At 56.4% G+C, this 15,381-nt stretch overlaps 1 protein-coding gene across 3 annotated transcripts in view; it reads left to right on the plus strand.

The window, feature by feature from the left end:
• Nucleotides 1–15,381, plus strand: part of TBC1D24 (TBC1 domain family member 24) — a 26,795-nt gene continuing 11,414 nt past the window's right edge. For all 3 annotated transcript variants that reach the window (XM_035022006.1, XM_035022007.1, XM_035022008.1), the window contains exon 1: nucleotides 1–71. The gene's annotated coding sequence lies outside the window, so the exon portion shown is untranslated. The remainder of the gene's footprint in view (nucleotides 72–15,381) is intronic.

Below are 15,381 nucleotides of genomic sequence, written 5' to 3' on the forward strand. Positions count from 1 at the left end.
CGCAGAAAGGCCCGCGCTCAGTCGCACCGCCAGCTGAGGAGAAGCGGCGCGGCGCGGCGCGGCGGGCGGAGGTGGGTGCGCGGTCCGCGCGGCGGGGGGCGGGGGGGGCGTGACGGCGCGGCGGGGGGCCGGGTCGCCGGCTGTCACCGCAGCGGGGGCGTGCTGAGGGAGGGGACGTGGGGCAGGGCTGCGGGGCCTCCATCCGAGGCGGCGCGTGGGGGCCGGCCGTGGCGCGGGTCGGGGGTCCGGAGCCGGTGCGCCCGGGGCCCGCGGCCGTCCCCGCCCGGTCCTGCCCACCCTCCCCGGGCCGGGCCCCGCGGACCGAGAGCCGGGCGGGGGGCGCCCGGGGCCGGGGCCCACCTCCGCGCCGCTGGACGCCCACCCCGGGGGCAGGGCCGGCGCCCCCGACCCTCCAAGGTCTGCGGCGGGCCCAGGGCGAAGCGTCGGAAAGAGCTGTTCCTGTGTCACTCTTTTCTCGCGGCACTTTCCGGCTCTGCGGGGTAGGAAATCCTCTTCTGGACTCGAAATTGCAACAGATTCTCTGATAACGTTCTGTCCTTGAAGACCTGCAACTGCTTTCCTCTCGGCTCTCTTATTGCCCCAGGATGACACGCCCGCCCACCTGCCGCTTAGGTATCTATGTGCCCAGCCTCGGAGCCCTTGGCGTGGCTGCTGTGCCAGGCGGCAGCCGTCCTCCAGGCCTTGCCGGCAGAAGGAAGCATTTCCGCAGGGCCCCGGGCACTGTGCTTTCCGAGCCTTGAATAAGCACAGCTGGAGGTCAGGGATAGGCTGCACCCGGTCACGGTTTTCTTTGGGCAGGGGTGCTGGTGGCCTGGCTACAGGTTTTCATTGATGACCTCACTCCGTACAGGAACAGACGCTTTGGGGCTCCTGGATTGCCACTGACATTAAAGGCCAAAGGTTGTCTAAGAGCCACCTGGGCTATGGGGAGGCACAAGTAGACTGTTAAGATAGCGGTGCGCGCGGGAGGCACAGGCCTGGTGGCCAGTGTGGCTGTGGTTGTGATGCTGGTGTTTCGATGTTTCCCCAGTTTTTTATTCCTAGTCAGGAGTCCGTCTGCTTTTCTGGGGCCAATAGGGGCACTTGAAGGTGGTTTTCATTATTTTGATGTATGTTTGCTCAGGTGTCAGCGGGGCAATCACAAAAAAACAAACAACCCCCCCAAAACAAACAAACAAAAAACCCTATTATTCCACAGATGTAGCTGTTCCCTCCACTTGAGGGTTAGGGCTCATAGCAGACACCTGTAATTGTTTGCTTAATAGTCTTGGAGACAAGCTTGCAGGTTCTATTCATTTGAAGGGATACAGGCTCTGAGAAGCAAACCCAAATAAGAAGAGATCAAGAAATCTCAGAAAGGTTTCGCAGTTAGCCCTAGCCAGTGGTGCAAGCCCCACATGCACTTCTTTTGTTCTGAAGATTGGTCCTCAAGTAATCTTCTCAGCCCTCAGATAAAGCCTTTACGTGGAGCGCTTATTGGGTAGCAAGTGCTCTGTTTAGAAGCTTGTCTCTCCCTGCGAGCAGGGCGAGAGCCACGTCACATTCATCTTTGCTCCCCTATTGTCTGGCATGGAGTGGGCAGGTGGTTCTCTCTGAATGGCTGTTGAAATGAACCAAGGTGCTAAAGCTAGTGCGGTAGTTTTCATCTGGGTTAAGGGTGACCTTCGGCGAACGTAGGCGTCATCTGGACAGGCTTTTCATAACAGTAATAAAATTCACCTCCTGAGTCTCCAAGTTCACCTGCAGGTGGGCCTCAGCACACCTGCCAACACTGTCCAGCAGGCCAAGTGACCTTGGGGACACTGTGTTGCTCCTAATTCCAGTTACGATCTGAGCCAACTCAGAAAACATATTTAAGTGTTTGCTTTTAGATGGTTTCTGGTTTAAAGTACATAAGAACAATGAAGCAGGTTATAAAAAAGCACTTAACGTTTACCCTGTTCAATGTTTTACCTGTTGAAGCATACCTTTCCTGTTATGACAACTCTGTCCATGGAAGAAAGAAGCCCTTTTCAACTCAAAGCAGCAATTTCAGTGGCTGTTACGAGTGTCACTTTCCAAAGGGAGATAAAGGGGGGAAAAAAAACCTCAGGCATTTTATTAAGAATCCACTTGAATTCTTTATTCAGTGGTTTTCATTATGCTTTCAACACAAAGTTATCGAAATCCTACTTCCCTTCGCACAAGGAGGCCCCGTGCTGTTCTGTGGCCGCAACGCTGTGGGAGCCTCTGCGCTGGAGGTTACGGTGCAGGGAGGAGGTGAGCCGCTGCGTGCCTGCAGACATGGACAGAGTTTGCTGGGGAGAGAGGGCAGTAGCCTCCGGCTGGCTTTCAGTAGGGATTCCTAGGAAGGACTTGAGCTAAATTTTGAAGAAGGAATAGATGTGGCGAGATCGTGTGAGGGAAAGAGACTTCCAGGCAAAGGGACGGTGCGTGTTATGTTTGCAGGGAGAAGGGCACGGCTACCTTGCACCCTGCTGTTGCAGGAAGGGCCTTGGGAAACTCTGGTGGTCAGGGAAGGCGAGGCTGGTGGCAGATTGGGAAGAGGGTTTGAGTTCCAGGCTCAGGTTTGAACTTTACCCTGAGAGCAGTGGGAAGCCCCCAAGGGACCTCGGGTTTGTGAGTGACTGACCAGATCGCCTTCTCCATGGGTGAGGGGGCAGCGGTAGCCGTGTTGGGTGGTGAAGGCCTGCGCTGAGTTGGAAGCCATTAAGGGGCCACAGAAGCCTCCCTGGCCAGACGTAGGCCCAGCACAGAAGAAGGGTGCTGGGGGACAGGTGGCTGCAGGGAGGGGAAGGGCCAGGGAGAACGGAGGCATAGGGAACGCTCCAAGAGCGGGTGACAGCAGTTGGCAGCGCCATGCCACGCACATGGGGTGCCGGAAGGAAGCTGGCTTGGGGGCAGGTGACGACTTTCAGTGTGGAGATGCTAAGCTGGAGGTCAGTAAGGCTTCCCAATGGTGGGTGGATGTACATTAGTCTCGAGTCAAGGAGAACGTCCTCGGCTCGAGAACGTGTGTGGGACTCCTTCCGGTCGTGCTGAAGCCACAGGGACTGGGGTGGGCCTCCCCATGGGAGCGTATGGAGTAAGCAAGAGAAGCCTGGAGGCACCTGATGTTTTATGTCCATACAACAGAGGATGGGTGAGGTAAAGGAAGTCTGATTCATAAGCCCTTGCCTTTGGGGCCTGGGGGCAGGATCATGGGCTTCTTCGTTCTCATAGGGCCCGAGTTTGTTGGTTATAGTAAACAGCGAAATGTAAGATTCTAAAGGTGCAAAATCAGATGATTGATGCCAGGGGCCTTCCTGTCTCATGGCTTTATGTGCCTTTTGGGAAACCCAGATTGTCACTCATCTCAAAGGATCCAGTTTCCCTCTAGACCGAGGGTTGGTCCCCTCAGAGCATTCTTATAGTTAGATCTCTGAAAAAAGTGTTTTCCAGACCCAGAGACCGATTCAAAGTTGTGGAATTCTTGAGGTCCCCTTGCTGTGCTTCTAGGACCCCAATCTCTGTGTGGTACATCAGCATTAGCAGTAAGCAGGACTTTGGAAAGACTCTCGATGCTGAGGAGCAAGTGTGTGGTGCCCTCCCGTCTTCCTCCCACACCTGGGGGCTGAGGGGGAGAGGGTGGGGAAAGGCCCATGTTGCAAAAGGAGCCTCTCTCTGCCCTCAGGTGGCACAGGGCCCCACAGGGCTGGTCTGGCCTTCAGATAAGTGCACAGTGGGCTGTTAGAAGTTATCTTTGCCTCTGAAGGAACATGCTCCTCACTTAGGGCACCCAAGACAAGATCTCATTCTGTCCTGTGGCGGTTATGTCCCCCCCCACCTGGCTGTGTGACCTTATCAGTCTCCCTTGGGTATTGCACAAGGACCTGTTGGCAGGGGTCACATGTGAGCAGTCCTGGTTTCTCCCTCCAGCCTACCCAAGCTCCTCTCTCCTTTTACAGGTGATTGAGACATGGCCTGGCCTGTTTTCGATAATCTGAAACTGTGTCTGCCTAATTGTTACACAGTTTTAATTCGGTACCGCACACAGTGAGGGGTGTTGCTTACTGATGGGCGATTCTGTTACCAATAAAAGTTACTGTGTAGTATTCTAAATGTAGCTCCTTACCTGCTTCCACTGAAAGCTTCTCTCTGCATTCTGTCCCTTCAGCATTTCCTTGTATCATTTTGCAGGGGGTCTCGATCTTCAGTAATTTCTTTTCCAGCAAAGCTAGTGCTAGCCTTCAAATCTTGGTAAAGGTGCTGGCCTTAGAAAGACCCAGGTGTATGCATTAATTCCTCCTGCCTCAAACATCCTTCCCTGCCCTTTGGGGCTGTCCCTCCCCACCACCCAGCACAGGCCAGGCCTCGGGCTCATGCCCTTTGGCTTCCGGGAGCCTGTGTGGCTGGACTGCAGGACTGTTCTGTCGTCTGCGCCGTGGATGATGATCACTGGCCTGCCCTCTTAGAGACTGAAGGGCTCACCGCCCCGAGAGGCTGTGCCCTCTGCGGCCCTGTCCTGGGCCCATGCAGTCACTTCTGCTTCCTGGGCCAGGGCCTCCTCGTCCCTCAGGACCCAGCTGAGGCCCCCGACGCCCTGTGCTTTCCTCTCTCGCGCACCTGTGCCAGGGCCAGCACAGTCCGTCCATTTGTGCCCCGTAGGCAGCGGCTCATTGAGAGTTTGCGTCTCTGTATCCGGGACTTGGTACACAGGCACCCAGAAAGTATTTTGAATGCCTATTAAAATGATTATACCAGCAAGACTCCCTCTCGCCCCAGCTTTGTTGTCAGGTCTAAAAATACTTGCTAAGAACCAGCTCTGTGCCCAGCCTTCTGAGGCACACCTGTGACAGGCACCTTGCTTGGAATTCAGACAGGTCAGAATTCCAATACTGCTGACAGGCGGGTTCTCTTCTGCTTCTCATTCTGTGCAGCAGGCTGATGGGTCACATGCCCTGGGGGTGTTTTCCAGACCTGCAATTGGGAGGACCCTTTCTTGCTCAAAGATACAGATCCTGCATTAGAGCCCCATTCCAACCTTAGCCCCTGCCTGTGGGCAGACCAGGCCAGGCTGGGGCAAAGGTGTTTGAGGCGACAGAGGGACATAGGGAACTGTTTGGAGTGGTCAACAGGGACCTGTTTCAGGTCCTGTGCCCTAGGCTCAGGTGCCGTTGGTAAGACCTGCATTTTAACCTCTGCCTGGAGACAGGCAGACAGGCCAGCCAGCTGTGCTGTGATTAATGCCTCGTTAATGGTTACACCCCTTGTCCCTGGCATGCGCCCTCCATTGTGTGCCACCAGCAAAGGGCCAGTATCCAGTTCCCCAGAACCGGCTGCCTGGTAGTCACTGTGGAGTTGCCAGTTGCCATTAATATTTGAAAAATCCCTGTGTTCTGCTTCAGGGATGAGGCAGAGCACAGCCTGCCCTCCCGTTACGCAAAGATGCCTGCTGGGAAGGTCACATGCGTAGAACCAGTTGGCAAACGCTCCTGTTATTATTAAGAATTAAATTTGCCTCTTGGGCTAAAGTAGTTTGGGATTTTTCTGCGCCTCCATGTTTCTTTCTCTTGTTTCCTCCTTCCCGGGTGCACTGGGTATGGCGGGAGGCCCCTGGACTCAAAAATCATCATGTGGTAGAAGAGCTGGACTCATAAGCAGGTCATCGCAGCAGCGTGCCCACAGTTAAAACCATTTTTGCACAAGGAGGGGTCGAGTGCAGTGAGGGCGCCCCCAGCCCTGCCTGGGAGGTCAGGAAAGGCAGGTGAAGGAGACTGGTGTCTCCTGCCTCGCCTCCTCCTCCACAGGGGTCAACCAGCGCACCAGCACCAGGGGTCAGACCCTGAAGGGAGGGCGGGGCCAGGGAAGGGTTTCAGGTGCAGCACAGAGTTGTTTTGGTTGGTCGTGTGGAGTGTGCTGTGCTGGGGAGATGCTGAGGAAAGCAGCTGGAGGTACATACAGGGCCTGAGTTCACGAGAGGATCTCAGGCTGAGAAGAACGTGGACCCCTGTGAAAGCCGCATTTAAGAGACTCGTGGGAGGATGGGAGCAGGAGTGGCATGGCGGCTGAGGAGTCCGGAGGGCAGGAAGGAGGAGACCACCGCAGAGGAGAGCTGAGAGCAGCGGGGTCATGCATGCTTCAAGGACATAAGGGCCCAAGGGTATCCCTGCAAGGTGGGCACACCCCACTTTCTCCAGAAGCTTGACTGACAAGGAAAGAAGAAGGAGCGACAGAGCCGGAGCAATGCATGGGGTCTTAAGGCAGAGCAGGAACACTAAGGATGCAGGAAAGCGGGGTGCCAGGAAGCTGAGATCCAGGCCCCGGGAGAGATGCAGACTGAGGGGCAGGTGGAGAGGAGGGGCAGAGTGGGAGGGCCATAGGTGGGTGTGGAGCTGTCAGCTGGTGTGCAGAATGCGAGAGGATGCTGGCGGCAGCTCTGAGGGCCCTGACTAGGGCAGCACGAGTTTTCCCCTCTACAGCTGGTGTGCAGGCGCAGAGAAGTGTGCTGTCGGGCTGGCTTCCCCTGTGGGTGTGCCTGGTGGCTGAGATAAGAAGACAGGAGGGCTTGGCACGCAGGTCTAGGCTGAGTAGGCGAGGAAGTAAAGCCAAGAGGGGCTGCTGGGTAAGGGGAGATGGAGTCACGACATGTGGGAGGAGGGGCGAGGACTGTGAAGAGCTCCTGGATGGGCTCATGAGAGAGTGTGTTGTTTGTGACACACCATCTCTGGCAGTTTCAGACCTGACTAGGATGTGGATGAAGGGATAGAGATATAAAGCTTCTAAAGTTGGGGAGCATCAAGCCAAGGCGGCCTCCTCTACCCTCTAATGCTCTGCAGCCTTTGAGCAGGGATGAGAGCAGGCAGGAAACAACCCTGGGTGGGCAGAGTCCAGGGAGAGCCCAAACGGGGGAGACGGAGTCCTGGGAGAGCCGAGGTAGAGGGGGATAGGGTCCAGGGAGAACCTGGACAGAGGGGGACGGGGTCCAGGGAGAGCCCGGACAGAGGGGGATGGGGTCCTGGGAGAGCTTAGAGGGGGGCAGGGTCTGGGGAGAGCTCAGATAGAGGGGGGCGGGGTCTGGGGAGAACTCGGATAGAGGGGGCGGGGGGTAGGGAGAGCTTAGAGGGGGATGGGGTCTGGGGAGAGCCGAGGTAGAGGGGGACAGGGTCCAGGGAGAGCCCAGACAGAGGGGTATGGGGTCCTGGGAGAGCTTAGAGGGGAGCAGGGTCTGGGAAGAGCTCAGATAGAGGGGGGCAGGGTCCAGGGAGAGTTCAAATAGAGGGGGGCGGGGTCTAGGGAGAACTCATAACGGGGGATGGGGTCTGGGAGGGGCTGAGATAGAGGGGGGCAGGGTCCAGGGAGAGCTCAGATAGAGGGGGATGGGGTCTATGGAGAGCCCAGATAAAGGGGGATGTGTTCCAGGGAGAGCCCAGATAGAAGGAGACGGGTCCAGGGAGAGCCCAGATAGAGTGGGGCAGGGTCCAGGGAGAGCTCAGATAGAGGGGGATGGGGTCCAGGGGAGCCCCTGCTATCTGGCCAGAAGGACAAAGGGCATTTTTGGAGAGAGGATGAGGAAGTGGGTGCTGTGTGTCACACATTCCAGAGCCAGAAGAGAGGTAGGAGTGGGGGAGGTGGGTGAAAGCAGGACAGCACAGTAAGGCAATGTGGGGGATCATTGACTGTGGTCACCCCAGTCAGTGACACCATCACCACCAGCCATCTGCAGAATTGGGGAGTCGTCCTACAGCCGAGGGTTCAGATGGGGAGATGAATATCCGCACCCACCCCCCAGGTTCCATACAATGACCTGCAGCTTTTCCCCATGGCCTCCAGCAGATTCCCAGGAGTGGAATGGGGCATTTTCCTGGCCTCCCCACAGACAGGTGGGAAGATTGGGCCTCGTGAGGAAGTCCGATTTGACTCAGACTTGAGAAGAAGGTTCTCCGGAGTAGTGGGAGAAGGTGGTCATCACCTGCCCCAGGCCTGCTCTCATGGCCTGGCCTATCCCTGCCCCTTCTGGTCCTGTAAGCCAGATGGTCTCAGGGATCTCTCCCGACCCTGCACCTCCTTCCACCTTCCTCTCCTGAAGCTGCACCTGCCATGTCTACCATTCCTGACTTGCTGGTGCCCTTTCAGGTTGCCCCTCCCACCCCCCGCCGGCCCTGTCTCGTACCCAAATGCCCTGTGAGCTGAGCTCTCCCTTCCCACACGGGTTGTCTTCCCTGCCTGGCCCACTGCCCGGTGGCCTCAGCGCTCCAAGCATCTCCGAGTCAGGCAGCAAACATGTCTTTCTCGTGCACACACCCGAGGGAGGGCTGGAGCGGGGCTGTGTCATCTCTACATGCCCATCTCTGGTGCCAAGTGGGTGTTGAGGGGCTCCTCATTCTGCTGTCCCCTGGCCTTTCTGAAGGCTCTGCTGTGAGAGAGACCGATGGCCTAGAGATTGACAAAGCTGTGAATTCCACCGCCTGAGAGGGGGAGCGGTCCTGTGTCCCATGGAAGTCTGCAGACCCAGAGCCAGGCACGCCCCTGCCCTCCTTCCCTGTCCCGTGGTCATGCCACACGCGCACATGCATGCACACACCCACGCACACCCATGCGTGCACATGCGCACAGGGCTGGGGCCGCTGCCGCTCTCCTCTCCATTGTTTGCTGGTCCTGCTCCCTGAACAGATGTAGGGTTGCTCAGGACACAGGGGAAATGCCGAGCCACGGCTGCTGACGCCGGCGGTACAGCCTCCCTGTCCTGTGCTCAGTGACTAAGGCCCAGCAGGCCCGGCTCTGGACCACGTGCGGTCAGTGCTGGGGGTAGGGGGAGGAATGCGGCGGGGGGGGGGGGGGGGGGGGGGGGGGGGGCTGCTCTCCCTTTGGTGGCGTCCAGGGCTGGGTGTGCGCCCTCCGTGAGGCTGACTAGGTGGCCGAAGAGTCCAGGAGCCAGCGTTGGCGTCCGGATGGGGCCTTGCCTCCTGCCTGAGCTGCTTGGGCATTTGCCTGAGATCCGTCTGTGCCGTGACAGGCACCGCACACTCTCTCCGCCGCCCCCCTCCAACATCACTCCCTCCGATCTGCTGACCCTGCCCCTGCCTTGGGCCAGATTCTCTGTCCCCTGCTTGGGGGTCTGCCCCCACCCCTGGGTCACCCTGTCTGGTGGAATCCACCCCTGGGCAGTCTGTTGGGTCCTCCCCGTCTTCTCCATCCTCCCCGGCTGGCCTTATCCCACCCTCCTCGAGCCTCCTCTCTGGACTCAGCCCTCCTTCCTGGGCCACCAGGGGGGTTTTCTCACCTGCCACCTTCTGCATAGGCTCTCCTACTGCTGCCACTTGTGTGGGGCTGATGGCCAGTCAGCTGGCACACACAGTCATCGGCCCTGCCTGTCCCAGCTCTGGCCACTCAACACCGCCCACCTCAGCCTCCACTCCTTGCCGGGCCCTCCTCTCTGTGCGCTGCCCCTGCGGCCGACTGCCCGTCTTTCTACACTCAGGGTCCCCACCATTGCCCCTTCTGCTGTGCTCCAGTGGAGTCGGCGCCTTGCCTTGCTAGCTGCTCATGGCACAGAGGAGGTATCTCAACAGAAGCCTGTCAAGTGAATAAAAGTTAGGGGCAAGGGGAGGCCTGGCCTGGAAGGGAGGCGCAGAGCCCAGTGTTGGTGGTTAAGATGGCATCACCCAGGGCGCCTGGGTGGCTCAGTCGTTAAGCGTCTGCCTTCGGCTCAGGTCATGATCCCAGGGTCCTGGGACTGAGCCCCACATCGGGCTCCCTGCTCGGCAGGAAGCCTGCTTCTCGCTCTCCCACTCCCCCTGCTTGTGTTCCTGCTCTCGCTATCTTTCTCTCTGTCAAATAAATAAATAAAATCTTTAAAAAAAAAAAAAATAAGATGGCATCACCCAGGCTTCATGTGTGCGCTGGTGCTTGTCACAGGAAAGTGAGGTTTAGGGGCGCCTGGCTGGCTCAGTCGGTTAAGCGTCTGCCTTCAGCTCAGGTCATGATCCCAGGGTCCTGGGACCGAGTCCTGCATCGGGCTCCCTGCTCGGCGGGGAGTCTGCTTCTCCCTCTGCCCCTCCCCCCACATGTTGCGCTTGCTTGCACTCTCTCTCTCTCAAATAAATATACAATCTTTAAAAAAAAAAGTGAGGTTCACAGCCAAGAGTTTGGGGAAATCATGTTCCCCACTTAAGAGGTGAGAAATGCAGAGGTCTTCTGACTCCTCAGACCCCAGGCAGTGTTTGGGGACAGCAGTGGGGCCAGGGGAAGCCAGCCCTGCACACGCTGAGGAGAGCACGTGGGTGGGGCTGACTGTCCAGGTGGTCTGTGCTGCCGAAGTGGGGGGGGGGGGGGGCGAAACAGGGGTCACGTGAGCACTGGAGGCTGACAGACTCAGGTGCTTCTCCCTGTGTTGGGGGGACTCGTGGGTCCTTTCTGTACTTGGTTTCCTCATCTATAAAGTGGAGCCAGTCCCCACGCCCTTGACTTGTCCTCAGGATCAGGGGAGGTAGGAATGTAAGGCAAAGTCAGTTGGCGGCCAGCTGCTGTGGGCTCTGTGCTCCGCAGCCCCTGCAGTTTGGGGTGGGAGGGGTCCGGCTTGACCAGGTGCTGCCAGCTCCTTGTTCCTGGGCATCTCCTGCCCCACAAGGAGGTCTTGTCCGTCCCACCGCATCTGCTCTTTGCTCTCACCCTGCTCCTGTCAGCAGGGGCACCGTGCACCTGACAGAGCAGAGCCAGCAGGTTTGGGGTTCTGGGGCTCCTGCACCCCGGCCAGTACCTTCTCTTGCTGTTGCCCTGAAGGACAGAGTTGGGGTTGATTTGAACTCCCATGGGGTGACCCAGCGGAAGTGTCTTCTCATAGGAACTCCCTCCCCAGAAGCAGCCGCCCTGGCCAGGGCCTGTGGGGAGGGCCCCCCCATGCATCGGAACTCACCACAGCCTGGTGTAAACTTGCCTTTGGCGTACCCGGGACAGTGTATGTGGCCAGAGGGCACAGCGGTCATCATGATGGGAAGGGGACCCGGACCGAGCTGTCACCAGCATAGCAACATAACATTTGGGGGAAATAGGAGTCATTCATTTCCACTTAAAGTTCTGTTTTTCATTTTAGGGTTTATTTAGAGAGAGTGCATGTGGGAGGGGTAGAGGGGGAGAGAAACTCCAGCAGACTCCTCACTGAGCTTAGAGCCCGAAGCAGGGCTTGATCTCAAGACCCTGAGATCGTGACCTGAGCCGAAACCAAGAGTCCAACTGACTACACCACCCAGGGGCCCCTAGAGTTCTATTTTATTTTTGATCAAGAATAACTTGCTTCCTGTCTGTAGGTAGCCTGAACCCTCAAAACAGACATGGCGTTTTGTTTTGTTTTGTTTTGTTTTTAAAGATTTTATTTATTTATTTGACAGAGAGAGACACAGCGAGAGAGGGGACACAAGCAGGGGGAGTGGGAGAGGGAGAAGCAGGCTTCCCGCGGAGCAGGGAGCCCGATGCGGGGCTCGATCCCAGGACCCTGGGATCATGACCTGAGCCGAAGGCAGACGCTTAACGACTGAGCCACCCAGGCATCCCCAGACATGGCGTTTGTGAGGATCACTGGAAGGGGCTTACAGGGGTAGGGGAAGCAGGTCTGTCAAAGACGCCCTTTGCAGGGACTGTCCCTGAAGAGTGAGCCGGGGACTTGGGTGGGCCCATGGGAGAACCTCCCCCACCAGAAGGGGCCATACTCGGGCCCCTCTGCAGGACCGATCAAGTGATGTCCAACTGGGTCCTTGTCCCTCCCCAGATGTCCCTGGGCCTGTACCAGGCCAAGGGATCCCATACCAGGCCAGGGAATCCCATACCAGGCCAGGGGATCCCGTACAGGCCAGGGGATCCTGTGGAGCAGTAACAAGAGGCCCTAGGGACATCTGAGCTGCCGTGTGGGCCAGGCTAGGCTGAGTGTTTTCTATAAACAGTCCTCGTTAATCCTCATAACAATTGGCTTTTAAGTACGTTTGTGGGATCACATCCCTTCCCTGCTTCCGGCTGTACCAAGAAGAAAATCCAGACTCCTCCCCGTGCGCAATCTGGCCCCTGGATGTCTCTGCTGCTCTTTGCCTTGCTTGCTGTGCTCTGGCCATTCTGAATGTCCTTCTCTTCCTGGAGCTCACCAGCCTGTTCCTGCCTCAGGGCCTTTGCACTTGTTCTTCTCATTGTCCACAGTGACCTTTCCTCAGCTCTCTTGGCTGCTGCTTCTCGTCACTTGAACTCAAATTGAGAGAGGTCTGCCCTCATTACCCTAGTAGTTGGCACCCACTGGACAGGATATCGAATGGAATTTTTTCCATTTTCCCAGAATTGCAGGCTAGGCCCAGAGCGGAGGACAGAGCACACCAAGTACTTCGCTGCATTCCAAATGCAGAGAGTCACAGGCGGCTGGTGGAGCCTCCTCCCACAGGGCTGGTGGAGAGGGGTCCCCTGAAAACCAGCCCGGCCCCCACCCCGTTGCTCTGCAGCGACCCTGAGACTGGTGGGCGGTGACCTTTAGGGGATTGCAGTGTTTGTGATCAAAAGTCATTCCCTCCATCCGCATTGGAGGCCCAAGGAAGGTGGTTTTCCAGGGCACCTGGCGGCAGGGACTGGCTGGTGGGGTGTCTGGATTGGCCAGAGCACAACAGGCTGGGGAAAGTGCAGTGGAGCCATGGCAGGGAGCACGGATGAGGGGAAGTGAGAGAGATAATGGGGTGTGCTTGTCTGCAGGGTGTCACGCACACCCCAGCCAGTGAGCCCGGGGCGTGAGCTCACCCTGCTGGTGTTGCGTGAGGACCCACGCCAGTGAGGTGGGTTGTATTTCTCAGCTCCATATCATATGCGGGTACCTGCCCTTTGGGGAAGAGGCATGGCTCGTGTGAGGTTCAGGCAAACAGAGCTGGACTTGGAAGCCCGGCCTGCCGGACTTAACACTGGATCACCTCCTGCATTAGCTCCTGCCTCCCTTCTCCACTCCTGACCCCTGACTGTGGATGTGGAAGCATGGCCTGCTTCCTCCTTCCTGGCCCCTTGGGCAGCCGCCGGTGGTGGCGGGGTGGGGGGGGGGGCATGGGCAGCAGCTGAGGCCTGTTTCCTGCATCCCAACAGTGTCCTATGGTAGCCATGAGCTGCAGGAGGAGGATCTGAGGGTACAGGCACGTCAGCTCCAAAACTTACCTCCAGGGCACGAGTGTTCAACTGAGAGTAGTTTATATGTTCTTACATGTTTGGTGTGTTTCCTGCCCCCGACTTCTTCCCAGGAGCCAGCTTACACCATCTAACGTGGTTGTGAATGAGTGTGTATGTGTCAGTCTAAGGAAAGGGCTTTGCGGGATACGCCCTAAAATGTGAGTCGTGTTTACCTTTAGGAGGAAGAGGAGGTAGGATTGGGGTGGGCGACTGAAACAGGACTTCACATTTTTGTTCTACAATTTTGTATTATTGGCCCTTTTTGTGATGATGCATTCCTGTTTAAAAACGACAACAACCGAGAAAACCACCCTGGATCTGGTTTTATAGATGCCTAAAGCAGTCGCTGCAAGCCTCGCTGGCCCTGGAAATGCCATGCTGTCTCTTGGGGTGGGGCTTGAGGAGGACGCCTGTGGGGGCTCGGGGAGCTCTCCAGGGTCTCCTAAGCATGCCCCAGCCTTGGACTCGCTCTGAATCCGGCATGTCCCTGAGCTCCTTGCTGCAGCAAACGAAACTGTTTGCTCCTCCCTGAAGGTCCTTCTGAAGGAACTTTGCAAGGTGTGATAATCGTCTTTGGAGTTGCCAGTTTAATATTCCACCAGAATGGGAGGCCAGTTGAGTGAGGACTGGTGCTGTCCTGCCCAGCTCTTGTTCTGCTTATAAACATGTTTACTGCCCTGAGAAGGAGCTGCTGCTTTTCTCACACACAGGATGGGCCTGGGGTCCCCTTCAGAGGTTAGCGGGCCCAGAGCCTAGAATGAAGGATCTAAACCCTATAGGTGGGGCTCCTGGCTGGCTCAGTCCAAAAAGCGTGTGACTCTTTATCGTGGGATTGTGAGTTCGAGTCCCAAGTTGGGGGTAGAGAGGACTTAAAGAAATAAAAACTAAAAACAAAACAAAACAAAACAAAACCCACAAAGCTATAGGTAATTTGCACATGGGGCCTGTGGAGTGCAGCCTGGGTGTGGCTCTTCAGGGCCTGGGCAGGGGGGCTCCTTTCCCACCCAGTACAGAGCAAACTTACCAGCTCCGTGAAGGCTTCTTTTCTTCTGAAGAGGAAGGAAAGGCTCCAGCCCAGCCACAGGCCGGGTTCCACTGTGGGTGAGGCACTTCTTGGTGGGACGTGTGAAATAGGTGATGTTACAAAACCTTATTTTAGTTCATCTTCTCTATGGGGAAGCTCCTATAAGAGCAGCATCGACTGATACGTATCCAGGGGAGCTGGAAGCTGGACTCTGACAGACCCGGGCACACCCACATTCACAACAGCATTGCTCACGGGAGCCAGGAGCCAGCAGCGACCCGAGCCCACCTGCAGATGAGGGGGTAAACACAACGTGTTCTGTCCACATGGTGGAATAGTCTTTAGCCATGAAAAGGAACAATGTTCTGATTGGGGGAGGGCAGGATGGACAGGTGGAGCACAGCGGTATTCTAGGGCAGTGAAAATACCCTGTATGGGCCTGTCGTGAGGATACATGTCATCATACATTTGTGCAAACTCCTAGAAAATACCCTTGGTACCCTGCAGATCTCGGGTGATGATGACGAGTTCATGTAGGCTCCTCACTGGGGAGCAGTGCCAATGGCGGGGCAGTCCATGCCTGTGTGGGGCGGGCAGGGGGTGAGAAATCTCTGTGCCTTCCTCTGCATTTCCTTCCTCTCCATTTTTCTGTGAACTTGAAACTGCTCTAAAAAACAGTCTTAGGGGCGCCCAACTGGCTCAGTCAGTAGAGCGTGAAACTCTTGACTTGGGGTCAGGAGTTCCAGGCCGACGTTGGGTGTAGACGTGACTTAAAAAAAAAAAATAATAAAAATCCTAAAAAAATAAAATAAATAAAGAATAAAAAATAGTCTTAAATTAAAAAAGAAAAAATTCTGGGGGCGCCTGGGTGGCTCAGCTGGTTAAGCGTCTGCCTTCGGCTCAGGTCATAATCTCAGGGTCCTGGGATTGAGCCCCGCATCGGGCTCCCCCCTTGGCAGGAAGCCTGCTTTTCCCTCTCCCACTCCCCCTGCTTGTGTTCCCTCTCTTGCTGTGTCTCTCTCTGTCATATAAATAAAATCTTTAAAAAATTTTTTTTTAAAATTAAAAATTCTGATACACGCTATAAATCTAGATGAATCTTGAGGACATGATGCTCAGTGAGGTAAGGCAGACACAAAATGACGAATGTGTATGATTCCACCTCTGTGAGGCTCTAT

The sequence above is a fragment of the Mirounga leonina genome, unplaced genomic scaffold (assembly GCF_011800145.1).
Source record: "Mirounga leonina isolate KUSES-001 unplaced genomic scaffold, KU_Mleo_1.0 Mir_175, whole genome shotgun sequence".
NCBI classification, from domain to species: Eukaryota; Metazoa; Chordata; class Mammalia; order Carnivora; family Phocidae; genus Mirounga; species Mirounga leonina.